The sequence below is a fragment of the Rhinopithecus bieti genome, unplaced genomic scaffold (assembly GCF_001698545.2).
Source record: "Rhinopithecus bieti isolate Rb0 unplaced genomic scaffold, ASM169854v2 scaffold_21703, whole genome shotgun sequence".
Lineage (NCBI taxonomy): Eukaryota > Metazoa > Chordata > Mammalia > Primates > Cercopithecidae > Rhinopithecus > Rhinopithecus bieti.
The window spans coordinates 2,494,834-2,500,833 of NW_016812332.1; the positions used below are offsets into that span (position 1 = coordinate 2,494,834).

Here is a 6,000-nt window from a genome sequence, read left to right on the forward strand (position 1 = left end):
TCTGCTTCACTCCTGCTCCCTTTTCCCAGTCTATTCATATCAGAGCAGCCAGAGTGCTCCTTTTAAAACATAAATCAGAGCTTCCCACTCTTTTGTTTAAAACTCTCAAGTACTGCTAAAAATAAAAAGCAAGTCCTTTCAATGGCTTACTACAAGATCTTCTCCAACCCTCTCTTACCTCTCTGGCCTCCCCTAATACTATTCTACCCTTCTCATTCTGCTTCAATCACACTGGAGGAAGATAACATGCTAAGAAGGCATGTTCTTGCCTTTGCACTACACTTTTCACAATATCCCCAAAGACTCCACTGGTAACTCTTTACCCTCCTAACTTCCTATACACCTTATTTATGTCATTAACTCTATTCCTCTCTGCATCCCACTCGTAATAAAAGAGTTACAAGGCACAAATCTTTATTTCACCAGTATATCAAAAGCCTACAACAGTGTCTCCCACATAACAGCTACTAATTCAATGCATAAATCCTAATTTAAACTCAAATATTTAGTCAAAAATGAAACCATGAGAATGAAAGCTAACTATAATCTATAATAATGTATTTAGCCAGCACAAGAATCTAATTTTAATTTATGACATCTTAAAAAATTTTTTTTCAAAAGTGAAGTTGAGTGCAACCCCAAATATAGTTAATTCAAAATTTTTGGCTGTTTATAGACTTGTAGAATCACAAAATTTATGATAAGAAATTGTATTTCCAAGACTTAATTACACAGAAGGAACTTTGTAATTACATGCTCTATCTTCTTTAAACCAAATAAATATCCCTTATGTAAACAAATATTCAAAAGAAACACGAACAAAGCCCAAAGATTATCATATATTCTATAACCTTAGGCAAACTTGTCGGAAACAGTCGAAGAATAAAATAATCAACTGCACACTAAAAGATGAGTAATTCGTTCAGCAGCAATAGAAAACAACAACAAAAAAAGATGAACAGAGTGTAATACTGATGCATTACTTTTCTGTTTTTTGTTTGTTTTGAGATAGGCCTCTTAATCTGTCATCTAGGCTGGAATGCAGTGGCATGATCATAGCTCACGGCAGCCCTGAACTCCTGCGCTCAGGTGATCCTCTCATCTCAGCCTCCTGTCTAGTTGGGACTATAGGTATGCACCATCACACCCAGCTAATATTTAAAAAATATTTTTGTAGAGAGGGGTTCTCCTTACGTTCCCCAGGCTGGTCTCAAACTCCTGGGCTCAAGCAATCCTCTTCCATCAGCCTCCCAAGGTATGGGGATTACAGACGTGAGCCACCTCCAGCCTGCCTTTTCTTAATGTTGCTATTTCTGGTAAATTTATCAATGCTGTGAAAAGTGAGAAGATATCAAAAAGTCATTCTAACACACATAAAATAGCTAAGTAATTCAACAATGTAATACCTGTAGGAGAGGAACTCATATTCCATAATCTCTCTCTTTTTTTTTTTTTTAAATAGGGTCTCACTGTCACCCAGTCTGGAGTGCAGTGGCAGGATCATAGCTCACTGCAGCCTCAAACGCCTGGGCTCAAATGATCCTCCTTCCTCAGCCTTCTAAGCAGCTGTGAATACAGATGTGCACCACCACACATAGGTAATTTTTAAATTTTTTTGTAGGGAGTCTCACTATGTTGTGGTCTCAAAGTCCTGAACTCAAAATAATACTTCACCTTTGAACCACAGTTTATACCACAAAGCACACAATTTTTATGCTGAAATGCGCCCTAAAAAGTCATTATTCCCATGAATTAGTCTTGAAACAAGAATATAATCAGGCAAATGAAGAGAGAACCAACCTATCAAAACTTTGAACAATTTATGTGGTAACTAAATAACCTAGAAGCATTGGGATTTTTGTTTTGGAATCATATCTCCAGCAACAGTGCCTGACACACAGTGAGTGCTCAGTAAATATTTGATGAATAAATGACTTAATCTCCAGACTAAGAATACTCAGCTTCCAAATCACTAGGTAATCCTGAAGTCACACTTGTAAACACACTTAACAACAATTACGTACTGCTTTGGGCCCATTACATCTAGTACAGCAAAATATACTAACATAAAAAGTCCAATTTTTTTCCCCCAAGACTATAATGTGATCATTAACACACATTATGGGTATATAAATAGTAAGCCTAAAGGTTTGTAGTACTTCGAGGGTCTAACTGGAAAGTACTCAGGGAGCTCGGCAAACCCACACAGCAAAGGTAATTCTGCTTTACCTATTTTTATCTACTGATATTTCAATTTGTTGGAAAAAAAAACTTCACTGCTGAAAATATGCAAAAAACCAATGACCAAAACTATTCCCAAACCCATTAACTTCCACCCTATTATTTAATCTACACCCTACTCTGATAACATGTTATTTCCCTGGGGCCTTGGTGTGCAAGTCATTCTAAATTCTTTCATTTCTGTATGGAAAACAGAAGGACCAAAGGTCATCCCATGTTCATCAACCTAGGTAAACAACCGTAGTATTTATCTACTGTGCTTAGCTACTATCGGTTTAACTTTGTCAAGGATTTTCAATGTATAAAGGTACATATAGGAAAGTCTACCAAGCCAGTAACTATGGCTTGGTAGTTCACTTCCCTTCCAGTGTCTGAGTCCTTTTCTCTCCACCTTGGAGAACCGAGAAGTGGGGAGAAGGGCATAATTTGATATTAAATATTACAATGCCATATAGTAGAGGAACCGTCATTTTCATTATACAAACAACTTTAGGTAAGGCTTAACAATTTTTAAAATGAGAGCACCTGATTGAAAAAGAATATCACCAAGAGGTGTAAGCTTTAAAGTAAGTATGCATTAAGAAAAAAAAAAACAAAACTGAAAAGCACTTTCCACACTATATTATTAAAACGCATAATAATAAATAGTACCATAGCTGAGGAGATAAAGGCAATGTGTTATATACCATGGTACTAATACATGCAACAGGAATTCAAAGAAATGAAAGTGCAAGTTGAAACAACTCAGGGTTTGGAAAACTTTTTCTGTAAAGGGCCAGGCAGTAAATATTTTAGGCTTTGCATGCTGCACAGTGTCTGTCACACTACTCAACTCTGCTGTCATACTGCAAAAGCAGTCATAGACTATACTTAAATGAATGATCATGGTTACGTTATAGTAAACTTTACTTAGGAAAATCTGAATTTCATGTAATTTTCACATATCACAAAATATTATTCTTTTAATTTGCCCCCCAACCATTTCAAAATGCAGAAAGCCATTTTATAAAAATAGAGAGCAAGTAAGATTTGGCTCAGAAGCCATAGTTTGCAGACCCCTGAAACAGATGAATGGTTTCAATGATGAGGAAGGATTTGAGTGAGCCTTAAAAAATAGACGAGATTTGGATTGTAAAGTCGTCTCTCCAGGTGTACAATTAGGGTAAAATGGCTGAGTACAGTACCCATGTTGGAAAGAAATACTGTTTTGAACATATAAGTTATGACCCTAGGTCTCAAGGGAAAACAAGAGTTAGACCTTCTCATAAGCAATAGAGAAGCACTACAGATTAGTCTAGAAGAGGAATACAACACTGGGCACAGAGCCCAAGAGACAGACAAATACTACAGGCTAAAAGCCCCCGAACTATCATAGAATTTAAAAGAGGAATCCAGCTGGCGCGGTGGCTCACGCCTGTAATCTCCACACTTCGGGAGGCCGAGGCAGGCAGATCACTTGAGGTCAGGAGGTCAAGACCAGGCCGACCAAGATGGTGAAACTCCATCTCTACTAAAAATACAAAAATTAGCCAGGTGTGATGGCATGTGCCTGTAATCCTAGCTACTCAGGAGGCTGAGGCAGGAGAATATCTTGAATCCAGGAGGCGGGGGTTACAGTGAGCTGAGCGCCACTGCACTCCAGCCTGGGTGACAGAGCAAGACCCCATCTCAAATAAATAAATAAATAAATGAGCAATGCAAGAGAAAGAGAGCTTGGAAACTGGCTACTAGACATAAGAAATAAAAGACAACACATTAAGCCAGTGTTTCTTAATGAAAAACTAATCAGTTTCAGCAATAGATGGTGGTTCATTTGACTTTCAGGTGTTATTTCCAAAGACAGATGAAACTTCGGTAATGAAACAAGGCAAGTTTAGGATTACTAACATAAATTTCAGCATCATAAACTTCAGAAAATTACCTATGAGACCATTTGGTGTAATACTCTTATTTTCTAAAGAAAACATATGAAGAATTAGATACTTGTTTAATACAGAAGAGTAGAAATCTAGATCTTAAATTCTCTAGATCAGGGGTCCCCAACTCCAGACTGGTACCCATCTGTGGCTTATTAGGAACTGGGCTGCACAGCAGGAGGTGAGGGGTGGCCTGGAAAGCGGGCATTACCACCTGAGCTCCACCTCCACAGCAGCAGTAGATTCTCAGAGGAGCAAGAACTGTAGATTGCTTGCTCCCTTTGTGAATCTAACTAATTAATGCCTGATGACCTGAAGTGGAACAGTTTCATCCCAAAACCATGCCCCCAATTCCATGAAAAAACTGTCTTCCACAAAACCAGTCCCTGGTACCAAAAAGGATCGCAGCTCTAGATTATAGTATGTTAATTTTTTATTAGTTCTCTAAAAGAGGTATTACCGTGGCTCTCAAAAGGTAAGTATAAAAAGAAACAAACAATTTTGAATCAGTAAAAGAACATGATCAACAGAAAGAAAATAAACAAATTATGCCATATCAGAAGCCAAGGTAAGAGTTTTTCCAAGGCTGTTTGACAAGCCAAATACAAAATACAGTAATTAGACAAATAGTTATGCCAATGTTACGTGTTTATTTCCATATCACCCCTTCTATCACTCTTGCATTGATACCTTCCCCAAATCTTTCACTCTGGCTCATAAGATACAAAACTGATGCTCTTACATTTTTATCTTTTTTTTTGAGACGGAGTCTCGCTCTGTCGCCCAGGCTGGAGTGCAGGGGCGCAATCTCTGCTCACTGCAAGCTCCGCCTTCCGGGTTCACACCACATTCTACTGCCTCAGCCTCCCGAGTAGTTGGGACTACACATTTTTATCTTATATTTTCTTCCCATCTGCTAATCTGTCCTCTACTTATCTGTGCTTTCAGTCCACACTGTCATTAACTTACCTAAATGTCTTTTTCCCCCTTCATTACCCCAATTGTGTGCTACTTCCCAGTAATATTTTCTTTAGCTAAATACCTTTCTACTAACCTTTAAATCAGTATGTAATCCAAGTAATACTTCCTTTAGCTAAATTCCTTTCTACTAACTTTTAAATCAGTATGTATTTCTCTGTATATACCTCAAATTCTTAAAGTGTCATGCTTGCTGTCTCTCCACAAAAGTTAAAAGATCTTTTAAGGGAGTAGTATTTTATACTTTTTGTACCACTCAGTGCCTCGCTGCTCAATAAAATATTGGTCAGGGATAATAAAACAGGCTAAGTCTAATCTAACACTAGAAAATGAATATCCATTTTACCATTAACTCTTCATGATGAAAAGCTTGAGACTCCAGGCAAGTGACATACTAGTCAAATTTTAACCATGAAATTACAAGGTTATGCTCTTTTTCCCAAGTAATAATTTTATGAAATAAAACATACATATATGACCAAGCATTAACAATCTGTTTCATTTCACTGCAAATCTAAAGTATTGTAGACAGCTTCCAAAACACAGTGGTGGAAAAAAAAAAAAAGATTATCCTTTTTGGTCTCTCTTACATCTAAACTCCTACTTGCAATTAAAACTCAAAATGTTTCTTCTTCTATGAAGGATTCCCAAAGGTCCTGAGAAAAACAGGCATTCTTTTTTCTTCACATCTTAATATTTTTAACTATTTACTCCTTTACATAGCTTGAGCTATTATACCTGTATCTAATTTATCTTGGTAATTCCAGGGTTGGCACATAATAAGTGCTAAATAAAAGTAATCTGAACTAATGAATAACAAATCAGAGACTTAAAAAAAAGTTAATGTAGATAGTTTTTTTTTTTT

The 6,000-nt window shown here is 37.0% G+C and overlaps 1 protein-coding gene across 6 annotated transcripts in view; it reads right to left on the bottom strand.

Moving 5' to 3' along the window:
- ARHGAP5 (Rho GTPase activating protein 5) overlaps positions 1-6,000 on the bottom strand; it is a 70,460-nt gene that overhangs the window by 56,900 nt on the left and 7,560 nt on the right. For 3 of the 6 annotated variants that reach the window (XM_017895896.1, XM_017895894.1, XM_017895895.1), the window contains one exon: positions 1,195-1,331. The exons of the other annotated variants lie outside the window; for them this stretch is intronic. The gene's annotated coding sequence lies outside the window, so the exon portion shown is untranslated. The remainder of the gene's footprint in view (positions 1-1,194; positions 1,332-6,000) is intronic. 6 annotated transcript variants of the gene reach the window in all.